The sequence below is a fragment of the Sus scrofa genome, chromosome 1, assembly GCF_054392235.1.
Source record: "Sus scrofa isolate SSC_HxYL_T2T_F1_AM1 chromosome 1, Sscrofa_HxYL_maternal_Yorkshire_Landrace_v2.0, whole genome shotgun sequence".
Classification (NCBI taxonomy): domain Eukaryota; kingdom Metazoa; phylum Chordata; class Mammalia; order Artiodactyla; family Suidae; genus Sus; species Sus scrofa.
In genome coordinates, this window is record NC_139383.1 from 227916305 (window position 1) to 227931849 (window position 15545).

Genomic DNA, 15545 nt, shown 5'->3' on the forward strand with positions numbered 1-15545 from the left:
ATGTGACTAAGAAATGGCCAATGAGATAAGTGGATATTTGCTTGATAGAAATGAGAAAGTATGTAAAAATAGACAACCTGAAACAGAGGAGAGCCAGCCTTAGGATGAAATTAATGTCATATATAGAAAAAACAGAAACCAACAGAATCTGGGCATTTGATGATGCTTTGAAGAACTTTTTTTTTTTTTTTTTTTCTTTTTGCCTTTTCGAGGGCCGCTCCCGCAGCATATGTAGGTTCCCAGGCTAGGGGTCGAATTGAAGCTGTAGCCACCGGCTTATGCCAGAGCCATAGCAACATGGAATCTGAGCCGCATCTACAACCTATACCACAGCTCACAGCAACTCCAGATCCTTAACCCACTGAGCAAGGCCAGGGATCGAACCTGCAACCTCATGGTTCCTAGTCGGATTCATTAACCACTGACGCACGACAGGAACTCCCTGAAGACCTTTTTTTTTTTTTGCTTTTTAGGGCCACACCTGTAGCATATGGAGGCTCCCAGGCTAGGGGTCAAATTGGAGCTGCAGCTGCTGACCTACACCACAGCTCACGGCAATGGCAGATTCTTAACTGTCTGAGAGAGGCCAGTGATCTAACCTGAATCCTTATGGATACTAGTTGGGTTCGTTTCCACTGAGCCACGGCGGTTACTCTGCAGTTGAACTTCTTAATCAACCAGTTCTGGTTGGATTTGTTCTTAGTGACAACATATTGCTTTGTTGTTTAAGCCAGTTTCTCTGGAATGTTCTATATTTGCAGCTGAAAGCATGAATGGTGACAGCTGTTTAATTATTTTCTCTCAGAGTAACTGAGTGTGGTCATTGCTCCAGAATAGAGTTTCTGAAGATAGAGTCCCCTAGAGAAAGATGCTAGTCCCTGAGAAATGGGTCAGTGCCCAGCAAAGCAGTGGCTTCCATCTCTACACCCAGAAGAGAAGATACTTCAAACTTCAAAAGGAAGCCTGCCCCATCAGATATTCCCAACTCCATACCCCCAAAACCAGTGGATCTGAGAAAAATATTTGTAAATCATATATTTCATAAGGGATTAGTATCTAAAGTATACCAAGAATTTCTACAACTCAACAAGAAAAACACAAACAATTCAAAGCTAGGCAAAGGACTTGAATAAGCATGTCTCCAAAGAAGATATACAGGTGGCTAAAACACACATAAAAAATGCTCAGTATAGTCATTAGAGAAATGTAATCAAAACCACAATGAAATATCATGCCACAAACACAGTTGAGGATGACTATAATAAAAAAAAATAGTAAAATAGAAAATAACAAGAGTTAGAGATGATGTGAAAAAACTAGAACCCTGGTGCATTGTTAGCAGTAATGTAAAGTGGTTCAGTAACTGTGGAAAACTATAACTATTCCTCAAAAATGTAACACAGAGTTACCATTATGACCTAGCATTTCTGCTTCTGGGTATATACCCCAAAGAAGTAAAAGCAGACATTTGAACAGATACTTGCACATCAGTGTTAAAAGCAGCATTATTCACAAAAGTCAAAAAATGGAAACAACTCAAATGTCCATCAAAAGATGAATGAATAAACAAAATTCAGCATGTATACACACACACACATATACACAGATACACAGTATAATATTAGCCATAATAAAGAATGAAATAATGCCATTTACAGGAACATGGATGGATCTAGAGATTATCATACTAAGTGAAGTAAGTCAGACAGAGAAAGACAAATATCATTTGATATCATTACATTGGAATCTTAAAAAAAAGGATATAAATGAACTTATTTACAAAATAGAAATAAACCAAAGACAGAGAAAACAAATTTATGGTTACCAAAGAAAGAGTAAGAGAAGAAAGGGCTAAATTAGGAGCTTGGGATTAACATATACACACTATTATATATAAAATAGATATCCAAAAAAGACACTATACAACAAAGGGAAATATACTCAATATGTTATACCAAATAAAGGAAAAAATTTGAAAAAATAGAGATACAGATATAACTCAATCACTGTGCTGTACACCTGAAACTAATACAACAATGTAAATCAACTATATTTCAATTTAAAAAGAAAGAAGGAAAGAAATTAGAGTACAAGAGGAAATAAAACAAAAACTACAAACAAACAAATAGTGGAGCCACGACTCTTGTAAAAGAATCTGCAGTCGTTGTCAGCACATATACTAAAACTGCAACAATACAGAGAAGATTAACATAGCCCCTGTGTAAGAATGACATGTAAAATCGTGAAGCATCCCATATTTTTTAAGAAACAGACTCATAGACATAGAGAACAGACTTGTGGTTGCCAAGGGGGAGTGGGGAGGGAGTGGGATGGATGGGCAGTTTGGGAGTAGTAGATGCAAACTATTACATTTATTTTTTTTCTTTTAATGATTTTCATTTTTTTTCCATTATAGCTGATGTACAGTGTTCTGTCAATTTTCTGCTATATAGCAAGGTGACCCAGTCACACATACATATATACATTCTTTTTTTTTTTAACTGTTACATTCAGAATGGATAAGCAATGGGGTTCTACTATACAGCACAGGGAAATACATCCAATCTCTTGGGACAGACCATGATGGAAGATAATATAATAAAAGGAAGGTACATATATGAATGACTGGGTCACTCTGGTGTACAACAGAAACTGGCACAACATTGTAAATCAACTATACTTTCATTTTAAAAATGTGAAAAAAAAAGAGGTATCTCATTCAGGATAAGGAAACTCTAGTTACCTATACAGATTAAACAGGGAGAACTTTAACTGTAATTCATATCCTCAGGATTTGGGTGCTACAAAAGACCACATGGAACTCAAATATATCATTGCCAAAATTAAAAACTCCACATTGGGCTGATAGCTGAAGGGAGACAGCTGAGGAGTGATTGGCTGAACTGCAGAGCAAGCAGAGGGATTTTCCCAGAATGCAATGCAAAAAGGCAAAGAGAAAAAAGTATAATAAAAAAGTTTAAAGACATAGGAGATATATCCACAAGACCCACTGTCAGTATAGTAACAGGAATTTCAGAAAGTGAGGAAAGATTGAAGGGAAAAATAATCAAGGAAATTACAGGAAAAAATTTCCCTCAGTGGATATTTGAGTCTTCAGATTGAAAGAAGGGCACAGCAAATGCCAGTCAGGAGGGAAAAATACATTTAGACCTAGTCTTGGAAAGATGTATGACATCTAAGAAAAAGAGAAATCTAAAAGCTTTCTGCAAGAGAGAGGAAAGGAAAAGGAGAGCTACAAAGGACTAAAAACAAAACTGGCATCAGAATTCTCATCTGCCATAGTAGATGCCAGAACACAATGACACATTTTCTTCAGATTCTGTGAAAAGAAGAGTTTGAGCCCCAAATGATGTACTTATCCAAACAGTCACATATATGGACAAAATAAAGGTGTTTTTAGATACGAAAGAACTCAGAAAGTTTATAGTCCATGAACTCTGACCAAAATAACTACCTAAAGCCAAGCAAAAAAATAAACACTAGAAAAGGCCATGAATAAAAAATGATTATTAAAAGTTATGGTTACTTCAAATTGTTTGTTAATAAAATGCTCCTGAAGTCTGTGGTTGATACTATGGTCTGGCACCCAGATGGCCCTTCGGGAGAAAAGGAGTTGTGGTTGCACTTGCTGGGAGTGCCTCCAGGGGGCAACCCTCAGAGGTCAGGCCCTGTTAGACCCTGTGAAAAATGGCCTCACCTGGAGTCACATTCCCTTCCTTGGTGGACTGTACCCAATGACTGATCTACCCAAGGATATAAAGCCCAGTCTTATCGCTGCAACTCAAAGGACTATGAAGAGTTAGCCATCCCCAGGCCTGCATCTCAAGGACTTTTCCATCTGTTCTGTCCTGCTGCTTTTCCTTCCCTCCTCCCCCAGTTCTTAATCCCTAATAAATCTCCTCTCTGTTTCAGTGACTACTTCCTGGGGAAAATGACATACACCAAATAATAAGAAATTATTATGACTTCAAGAAAGTTGAAATTTAATTTTAAAATAAAATAGGTAATGTTCCAAATGAATTTAACACAAGGAGGCAGTAGGAATAGGGGATGAAAAGAGAGGCAAAGGAGAAATAAAAGCAATCCAAGGGGCTGATTTTCAGAAGAGAAATGTTTATATTTACTGATTAATTCCCAACATCCATCTAAACCTATGTTTAACTATGTTTTGTAGAAATGCAAGAGTAATAAGCTTTCAAAGTATCAGAGCAGTGTCTCTCAAATGTCAATGTGCCTAAGTATAATCTGGTTGGTTTCTCTTAAAATGTAGAGTCTCAGACTCTAATCTCCAGAAATTATGATTCCATGGGCATGGGCAGGGGGCAGGAACTTGCAGTTTAAAAAACACCTGGTAGTTCCAATGCTGGTGGTATTGAGAACACACTTTGAGAAACAGTGTGATAGAGAACAAAAAGGAACAAATAAAATTCAACCAACTCAATTAGAAAAGGAGGAAGTTTTTTTTTGTTTTTTTTTTTTTTTTTGCTATTTCTTGGGCCGCTCCCGCGGCATATGGAGGTTCCCAGGCTAGGGGTCAAATCGGAGCTGTAGCCGCCGGCCTATGCCAGAGCCACAGCAACGCGGGATCCTAGCCGCTTCTGCAACCTACACCACAGCTCACGGCAACCCCGCATCCTTAACCCACTGAGCAAGGGCAGGAACGGAACCAGCAACCTCATGGTTCCTAGTCGGATTCGTTAACCACTGTGCCACGACGGGAACTCCCAGGAGGAAGTTTTTTTTTTTTTTTTTAATTAGTAAGAAAGCAAAATAAATACAAAACAAAATGTTAGGAACAGTATATACCATATCAACAATCAGAAAAAGTGTGACTGAGTTAAATTCACATGTTAAAAGACAGATTGACTTTGATTAAAAACTAAGACCAAGAATATACAATGGAGAAAAGACAGCCCCTTCAATGAGTGGTGCTGGGAAAACTGGATGGCCACATATAAAAGAATGAAATTAGAACACTCCCTAACACCATACACAAAAATAAACTCCAAATGGCTTAAAGACCTAGATAGAACACTGGATACTATAAAACTCTTAGAGGAAAACATAGGCCTAACACTCTCCAACATAAATGACAGCAACATCTTCTCAGATCCACCTCTTAGAGTAATGACAATAAAAATAAATAAGTAAATGGGACTTAATTAAACTTAAAAGTTTCTGCACAGCAAAGGAAACCCTAAACAAAACAAAAAGACAGCCCATAGAATGGGAGAAAATCTTTGCAAATGAATCAACTGACAAGGGATTAATCTCCAAAATTTATAAGCACCACCTAGCGCTCAATACCAAAAAAAATAAATAACCCCATCAAAAAATGGGCAGAAAATCTAAACAGATAATTCTCCAAAGAAGACATACAGATGGGCAAAAACACATGAAAAGATGTTCAATATCACTCATTATTAGAGAAATGAAAATCAAAACAAATACTTGAGGGAGTGTGGAGAAAAGGGAACCCTCCTGCACTCTTGGTAGGAATGTAAGCTGGTACAACCACTACGGAGAATAGTATGGAGGTATCTTAGAAAACTATACATAGAACTACCATACGACCCAGCAATCCCACTCTTGGGCATACATCCAGACAAAACTCTCCTTAAAAAAACACATGCACCTGCATGTTCACTGCAGCACTACTCACAATAGCCAAGACATGGAATCAACCCAAATGTCCACTGATAGATGATTGGATTAGGAAGATGTGGTATATATACACAATGGAATACTACTCAGCCATAAAAAGAACAAAATAATTCCATATGCAGCAACATGGATGGAACTAGAGACTCTCATCCTGAGTGAAGTAAGTCAGAAAGAGAAAGACAAATACTATGGGATATCACTTATATCTGGAATATAATATATAGCACAAAGGAAACTTTCCACAGAAAAGAAAATCATTGACTTGGAGAATAGACTTGTGGGTGCCAAGTGGGAAGGGGAGGGAGTGGGAGAAACTGGGAGCTTGGGGTAAATAGATACAGAATGTTGCCTTCAGGATGGATTAGCAATGGGATCCTGCTATGTAGCACTGGGAACACTGTCTAGTCACTTATGGAATATGTAATGTGAGAAAAAAGAATGTATACATGTAAGTGTAACTCTGTCACCATGCTGTACAGTAGGAAAAAAATATATATATAAATGATAAAAAAAAAAGAATACATGTACCCATATGTTCATAGCAGCACTATTCACAACAGCCAAGACATGGAAACAACCTAAATGTCCATTGACAGATAACTGGATTAAGAAGATGTGGTACATATACATAAAGGAATACTACTCAGTCATAAAAAAGAACAAAATAATGCCATTTGCAGCAACATGGATGCAACTAGAGATTCTCATGCTAAGTGAGAAAGAAAAATAAATAAATATGATATCAATTATATGTGGAATTGAAAATATGGCACAAATGAACCTATCTACAAAATGGAAACAGACTCACAGATAGAGAGAACAGATTTGTGGTTGTCAAGGGGGAGAGGAGAGGAAGTGGGATGGACTGGGAGCTTGCGATTAGTAAATGCAAACTATTACATTTAGAATGGATAAGCAATGAAGTCCACTGTATAGCACCAGGAAATATACCCAGTCTTTTGGGATAGTCCATGATGGAAGATAATATAAGAAAGGGAATGTATATATATGTATGAATGAGTCACTTTGCTGTACAGCAGAAACTGGTACAACACTGTGTAAATCAACTCTAATTAAAAAAAATTAAAAATTGCCATTTGAAAACAAATTCTTCTACCTATCATGCTAGATCACAAATAAGCTTTTTCTTTCTTTGGTGCTACAAATTCTGTTTATTCATATGTAATGCCATATCAATAAAACATGTAAATTACACTGCAAAAAAAAAAAAAAACCACTATGAGGTACCATCTTACACCAGCCAGAATGGCCATCATCAAAAAGTCTACAAACAATAAGTGCTGGAGAGGGTGTGGAGAAAAAGGAACCCTATTACACTGTTGGTGGGATCACAAATCGGTGCAACCACTATGGAAAACCATATGGAGAATCCACAGAAAATTAAAAATAGAACTACCATTTGATCCAGCAATCCCACCCAGCAATCCCACTCCTGGACATCTATTCAGAGAAAACTGTGACTCAAAAAGACACATGTACCCCAGTGTTCATTGCAGCACTGTTTTCAACAGCCAAGATATGGAAATAACCTAAATGTCCATCGACAGAGGAGTGGATCAAGAAGATGTGGTACAAATACACAATGGAATATTACTCAGCCATTAAAAGGAACGAAATAACAGCATTCTTAGCAATATGGATGGACCTAGAAATTATCATGTTAAGTGAAGTCAGTCAGACAACAAGACAAATGCTTTCACTGATATGTGGAATCTGAAAAAAGGACACAATGATCTTTGCAGAACAGATACTGACTCACAGACTTTGAAAAACTTACGGTTTCCAAATGAGACAGGTTAGGGGGTTGGGGGATGCACTGGGGGTTTGGGATGGAAATGCTATAAAATTGGGTTGTGATGATCATTGTACAACTATAAATGTAATAAATTCATTGAGTAATATAAAAAAACTAAGACCAGCTATAAACTATTTATAAGAATTAAAACTAAAATAAAACCTAAAAATAGAACTACCATAATATTTAGCAACCCCCACTCCTGGGCATATATCTGGAGAAAACCATAATGTGAAAAGATACATGCAGCCCAGTGTTCACTGCAGCACTATTTACAATAGCTGTGACTTGGAAGCAACCCTTCGACAGAGGATTGGATAAAGAAGATATAGTACATAGATACAATGGACTATTATTCAGCCATAAAAAAGAATGAAATAATGTCATCTGCAGCAACACGGATGGACCTAGAGATTATTATGCTAAGTGAAGTAAATCAGACAGAAAAAGACAAATATCATATGATATCACATATATAGAATCTAAGAAAAAATTATACAAATTGATTTATTTACAAAATAGGAACAGACCCACAAATTTTGAAAACAAACTTATGGCTACCAAAGGGGAAATGTGGGGGGAGAGATAAATTGGGAATATAAGGATTAACATATACACACTGCAATATATAAAATAGATAACCAACAAGGACCTGCTAATAGGTCTCTACTCAAAATTCTGTAATAACCTATATGGGAAAAGAATCTGAAAAAGAATGAATATATGTATAAGTGATAACTTCACTGTAAACTTGAAACTGACACAACATTATAAAGCAACAATAAAAAAAAACTAAAATTAAAAAAAATAAATTAAAAAAAACTAAAAATGACACAGAAAGCTTGAAAATAAAGGGACAGGAAGTTCTTGTCATGGCTCAGTGACAAGAGCCTGACCAGTATGTATGAAGATGTGGGTTGAATTCCCGGCCTTGCTCAGTGGGTTGAGGATTCAGCATTGCAGTGAGCAGTGGTGTAGGCTGGCAGCTGTAGCTCCAATTCAGCTCCTGGCCTGGGAATTTCCACATGCTGTGGGTTGTGGCTCTGAAAAGCAAAATAAAAAAATAAATAAATTTTTTTGAAAGAGGCACAGACGATATATCTAGGCAGATAGTAATAAAAGAACAAGAACGACATTAGTAGAATGAATCCTTTACATGTAATTAAATACTTTACATTAGTAGAATGAATAGAATGCCAGGCAAAATCTTTAAATGAGAAAAAGGAGTATATTTCATACTGATAAACTTTACCAATAAATTAAAACATGTATAAAACTTTTATTTACCTTATTGTGTGGAATTAAAGAAATGTAAAACAACTATCAAAATAGGAGCAATAATTATCACAGAAGCACTCAGTGTGATCTTTAATGCACAAATAACTTTTTAAATTGCTTTCTTTTTTTTTTTGTCTTTTTGCTGTTTCTTGGGCCGCTCCTGCAGCATATGGAGATTCCCAGGCTAGGAGTCCAATTGGAGCTGTAGCTGCCGGCCTACACCAGAACCACAGCAACGCGGGATCAGAGCTGCGTCTGTAACCTACACCACAGCTCACGGCAATGCCGGATCCTTAACCCACTGATCAAGGCCAGGGATCAAACCTGCAACCTCATGGTTCCTAGTCAAAATTTGTTAATCACTGAGCCATGATGGGAACTCCTAAATTGCTTTCTTATATAAGTTAAAATCCTATAAAAAAAAGTAGAATAAGTCCCTCTGTGCCCACTACCCAGTTTAAATAGCCAATAGTATTTCAACTAATCCTCAATTCTTTTCTGAATATTTTAAAGCAAATCCCAAACATCATATAATTTCCCCTGTAAATAATTCAGTATGTACATTATCTGGTAACAATAACCAACATAACATGACCATACCTAATGAAATCAATAACTATTTCTTTTTTTTTGGGGGGGGGGCCACACCTGCAGCATATCAAAGGTCCCAGACTAGGGGTCAAATTGGAGCCACAGCCACAGGCCTACACCACAGCCACAGCAGCACCAAATCCGAGCCGCATCTGCGACCTACACCACAGCTTGCATCAACACTGGATTCTTAACCCAATAAGCGAGGCCAGGGATCAAACCCGCATCCTCATGGACACTATGTCAGGTTCTAAACCCATTAAGCCACAATGGCAACTTCAACAACTATTTCTTACGTCTGTCTGAGTTCACTCAAGCTGTTATAATAAACATTTCACAGACTGGGTAGTTAAAAACAAGAGAAATAAGGAAGGCTCAGAAGTCCAAGATCATGGCACTGGCAGGTTTTGTGTTTAGTGAAAGCCCCCTTCTTCCTCAATGGCCTGTCTTCTCCGTATGACCTCCAGTATAACCTCCACAGGCAAAGAGCAATGGAGCTTTCTAAGACTTCTTTTATAAGAGCACTAATCACGCTGATAAGGGCTCCAATGTTGTGTCCTAATCACCTCCCAAAGGTCCCATCTCCTAACACCATCACTTTGACGTTTAGAATTTCAACATATGAATTTTGGGAGGATGCAAACATTAAGACCATAGCAATATTTAATATTCAGCCCATAATTAAACTTCCTGGATGGTCTCAAAAGTATATATATACTTTATAGTCAATTTGTCTATTAAAACTTTTTGGTTCTTTAACAGACCTCCTTCTGTTATTTTTTCATGTCCTAAGACAACTTTTTCAACAACATTATTGACATACGATTCACACATCACATAATTCACCTAATTAAAGCGTACAATTCAATGGTTTTGGGTATATTCACTAAGTTGTGCAATTATCACCATAATAAATTCTAAAATATTTGCATCACCCCCAGAAATAAATTTTGTACCCCTAACCACCAACCCCTAAGCCTACCATCTTCCCCAGTTGTAGGCAACCCAACAAATTATTTTCAATAGTAGAGATTCGTCTATTCTGGACATTTCATATAAATGGAATTATTTAGACCTTTGCAAGTGGCTTCCTTTACTTAGCGTAATATTTTCAAGGCTCACTCCTGTTTTGGCAATACTTTCTTTTTATTGACAAATAATATTCTATTGTATAGATATATCACATTTCATGTCATGAATTTTTGAAAAAATTGAGTCATTTGTCTTCTAGATTTGTCCTATAGATTTGCTGACATTTTAGATTTGGCTAATTACTTTCCGTTGGTCTCAGTTAATGTGTGTGCAAGTGTTGGGGCGGGGGGGGGGTGGATGATAAATAGATAAAGGAGTTTGCCTAGATTAGGAATTAATATCATAGATAAGAATACTTCACGTAATGCTGAATATTTCCTATCACATCATATCATGAGACATATAATGTCTTGTTCCTTTTATGAATGTCAAAGCAATCCAAGGCTTTAGGTGGTGACAGTTTGATCTCTCTATTATAAAATCCCTCATTAAATTTTCACATTGTGGCTTTAACATTCATTGACAAACATGTCACTTAGGACCAGAGGGTTGCAAACTGGTGATTTTCTACTTCTATCATTCCTTCTGCATTTATTAGTTGGACTTCTTCCATAAAGAACTTTCATCAATGCTTTGGTTATTCTGAAATAAAGTTCTAAAGGCAGGAAAAATGCCTGATTCTTTTTATTTATTGATTTGCAGATAAGCTGGTGCCCTAATAACCTTCAGTGGCAACCAATGAGATTTGCTTGCTATGTTTTACATTATTATGAAATTTTAATATCTGATATGATTCGATGAGTTGCAATGATTTTTGTTTTTGTTTTTGTTTTTTTTAGGGCCACTCTCGAGGAGTGTGGAGGTGCCCAGGTTAGGGGTCAAATGGGAGCTACAGGGGCCGGCCTACACCACAGCCATAGCAAAGCCAGATCCAAGCTGTGATCTGTGACCTACACCACAGCTCACAGCAATGCCGGATCCTTAACCCACTCAGTGAGGCCAGGGATCAAACCTAGGTCCTCATGGATGTTAGATTCATTTCTGTTGAGCCACAATGGGAACTCCAATTGTTCTTTTTCTAAAGTCTAGTTTGTTTCCCATTAGTTTTTGGTAGCTTGCTTGTTCTCTGGTACAACAGATCTTCCAAGTTTATCTTAATACATTTCTTACCCCAAGCTTTCAATCAGCCATTTTTCCAAGATGCCCAGGTTCATTTTAGTTTGAAAATCCAGAATCTGGATGCCAGGGGTGCTAACTGCTACTGCATTGTTATTGCTTTTAGGTCTTCTCAGAATTAGGAAGGTTAGGACAGAGTTAGAAAGTACATACTGGTTTTTGAAAGAAAAAAAAATCATAAATTAAACTAATAGGAGTTTCCGTCGTGGCTCAGCAGTAACAAACCCAACTAGTATCCATGAGGACGCAGATTAAATCCCTGGCCTTGCTCAGTGGGTTAAGGATCCAATGTTGCTATGAGCTGTGGTGTAAGTCATACATGTAGCTTGGATCCTGCGTTGCGGTAGGCCAGCAGCTACAGCTCCAATTTGACTCGTAGCCTGGGAACTTTCATATGCCGAGGGCGCGGCTTTAAAGAAAGACAAAAAAAAAAAAAAAGAAAAGAAAAGAAATTGAACTGATATATCCATTGCAAAGTTAAGATTACAGGGTTTTAGCTTCTACGGTTTTATATGTGTTTTTTTCTCTTAAATTGGAAAATCTTGGTTTCTAACATTAACGTGATTATTTTATTTACTTTATCCTACAACAGTCCTCTAATAGTTTAAAAATAGCATTAAAAATATAATTACCAGTATTATTATATTATTTAAAACAATAAGACTACTGGATGTAATCTAATATTTTGTGGGGTTCTGTTCTTAGGATTATATCCCACTAGGAATGTTAACTCAAAATATAACACTTTAAAGTCACTTCTAGTAATGATTTCCTTTATGTGGTTTTGGCATCAACTTGATCTACAGTTACAGCCATTTGTTTTTAATTTTTAGGGATTTTTTAATTCTTTTTTAATTCATTTTTATATGTAAAACATTTACATGGTTCCAAAGTCAAACTATATAACAAAGTAATTTGACAAAAGTCTTGTTGCCTGGCTCCCTAAATCTTGTTTCTCAACATAAGCAACAAATTTTATTAGTTTTTTCATTTAAAACTAATTGCCTTAAAAATATAAGATGTAGGAGTTCCTGTTGTGGTGCAGTGGTTAACAAATCCGACTAGGAACCATGAGGTTGCAGGTTTGATCCCTGGCCTTGCTTAGCAGGTTAAGGATCCGGCATTACCGTAAGCTATGGTGTAGGTTGCAGACGCAGCTCCGATCCCGCGTTGCTGTGGCTCTGGTGTAGGCCGGCGGCTACAGCTCTGATTAGACCCCTAGCCTGGGAACCTCCATATGCCACGGGGGAGCGGCTCAAGAAAAGGCAAAAAAAAAAAACAAAAAAAAAAATAATCACAATAAAAAAAAAAAAAATACAAGACGTAGGGGTTCCCATCGCGGCTTAGCAGAAACGAATCTGACTAGTATCCATGCGGATGAAGATTTAGTCGCTGGCCTTGCTCAGTGGGTTAAGAATCTGTTGTTGCCATGAGCTATGGTATAGGTCACAGCTGCAGCTCGGATCCTGCATTACTGTGGCCGTGGTGTAGGCCAGTGGCTACACGACAGCTCTGATTCAACCCCTAGCCTGGGAACCTCCATATGCCATAGATGTGGCCCTAAAAAGACAAATATGTATATGTGTGTGTGTGTGTGTGTATGTATATATGTATACATATTTATGCCGCCCCTTACACAAAGATAAGCTACTGTTATCAGTGCTCTACATCTTACTTTCTTCATTTAAAATGTATCCTAAATGAAATGCATCCAAAATATAACCCTATGTAATGTATAGAAATCCTCCTCATTCATTTGTATAGCTGCATGGTTACAAGAGAACTTTTTAAAACATAAATCAGACCATGGAATTTATCTGCTTAAACCTTTTAAAACGTTTCCCATTGCATTTAAAATTAAATCTAAACTCTCATTAAAAAAAAAAAATTGTTTTGGCCCTGCCCATGGCATGCAGAGGTTCCTGGACCAGGGACTGAACCAGCACCACAGCAGCGACCTGAGCTATAGCAGTGACAATGCTGGATCCTCAACCACTAGGCCACCAGGGAACTCCAAGAATTAACTCTAAACTCTTGACCATAGTTTTCAAAGCTCTGTCTTATCTGTATGTGCTAATAACTCCAAACTCATTTTATTCTCTATCCCCTCTAGCCCACTGTTTCTCAACCCTACCTGTATAATAGAATCATCTGGGTTACTTTTAAAAAATTCTTTCTCCAGCCTCATTCCAGACCAATTAAATCAGAATCTCTAGGAAGAGGGGCTCTGACATCAGAGTTTTTTTGAAATAGTAATTCTCAAATTTTAACATACATCAGACTCATTTGAAGGGATTGTAAAACACATTCCTAAGTCCTGCCTCCAAAGATTCTGATTCAGCATATCTGAACTAGGGCCTGAAATTTTGCATTTTTAAGATTTCCCAAATAATGCTAATCCTGGTAGTCCCAGGGTTACCCTTTGAGAACCCACTCAATTTATTGTGTTTTATCACTTTAGCACCATTGTTTCCTTTTTACTATTAAATCACAAATTTTGGATGACATTGTCAGTACTGTGTAGAAGGGAAACATGTTTACCACTCAATACCTAGGATAATTCCTAGAGTAGAGCTCTTTGATAAAGAACTATAATTTATTGAATCATAAAATGGAAGAATTTAAGAGGCCTCTCTTACAAATTAACAACTTAAGCAGTCAAAAATCAATAAGATCACTACACACACACACACACACACACACACACACACACACACCACAGATGGCTATAATCAAAAAGACAAATAACTGTTTGCAAAGATGGAGAGAAACTGGAACCTTTTTTTGCCAGTGGGAATGTGAAATGGTGCAGCCACTGCAGAAAAGAGCATTTCTTCAAGTTGTTAAACGTAGAAATATCACGTGATCTGACAATGTCACTCTCAGAATATACCCAAGAGAAATGGGACATATGTCCACATGAAAGCTTGTACACAAATAACAGCAATGACCATGGCAATAGGTGTAAACAACACAAATATCCATCAGCTGATAAGTGGATAAATGAAATGTGTTATATCCATAAATAGAATTATTTGTCATAAAAAGGAATGAAGTATTGATATACACTACAAAATGTATTAACCTTGAAAACTTTATCTTGATTGAAGCCAGTCATAAAAGGCCACATAGTATATAATTCCATATTATATAACATATTATATAAGTCCATTTATATGAAATGTCAAAAATAGGCAAATCTACAGAGATAGAAAGCAGATCAGTATTTGCCTGCAGCTAGGAGGGATTGGAAGATTGAGGAATGATGGCTAAAAAGTGTGAGATTTATTTTGGGGGTAATTAAAATATTTTAAAATTGATCATGGTGATAGTTGCACAACTCTGTGGATACACTAAAATCCCACTTTAAAGGGGTGAAATGTATAGCATGTGAATTATATCTCAATAGAGCTATTATAACAAAATAATAAACAAATGAGAGTGCAAAATAAATAATAAAATTTAGAAAATTGAATCAACAAATTCAGAACTTTTAACCTAATATATAGAGTAGAAATCCTTTTCAAAAATCCAGAGAACATTAATAGGAATTTATCACACATGAAATCTTTTAAACACACACAGTCATATACATAAACCTTCAAACTGGAAAAATAAAAAAATCTTACAGACTACTTCCTGACAATCACACATAAACAATAGAAATTACGGCAAAAAAATAATTTTGAAAAGCCATGACAAAGTAAATGGTACCAGATTTGCCTTTTGGTCAAAAACTGGAAAAAATAAAGGCAAATGCCTTCAGGAATTCCCACTGCAGCACAGTAGGTTAAGGACCTGACTGCAGCAGCTCAGGTTGCTGCAGAGGTACAGTTTCGATCCTGGTGCAGTGGGTTAAAGGATCCGGCATTGTCACAGCTGTGGCTCAGATTCAGTCTCTATCCTGGGAACTTCCATGTGCTGTGAGTGCAGCCACAAAAAAAAAAAAAAAAAAATGTTTTCAGAT

At 36.9% G+C, this 15545-nt stretch overlaps 1 long non-coding RNA gene and 1 other non-coding gene across 3 annotated transcripts in view; one reads left to right on the forward strand and one right to left on the reverse strand.

The window, feature by feature from the left end:
* The window catches only part of LOC146407037 (uncharacterized), a 107299-nt gene that overhangs the window by 69963 nt on the left and 21791 nt on the right, over positions 1 to 15545 (reverse strand). The gene's annotated exons all lie outside the window — the stretch shown is intronic.
* Positions 2158 to 2262, forward strand: LOC146407038 (U6 spliceosomal RNA). The gene has a single exon (XR_014834436.1). It is a non-coding gene; the product is annotated as a U6 spliceosomal RNA (small nuclear RNA).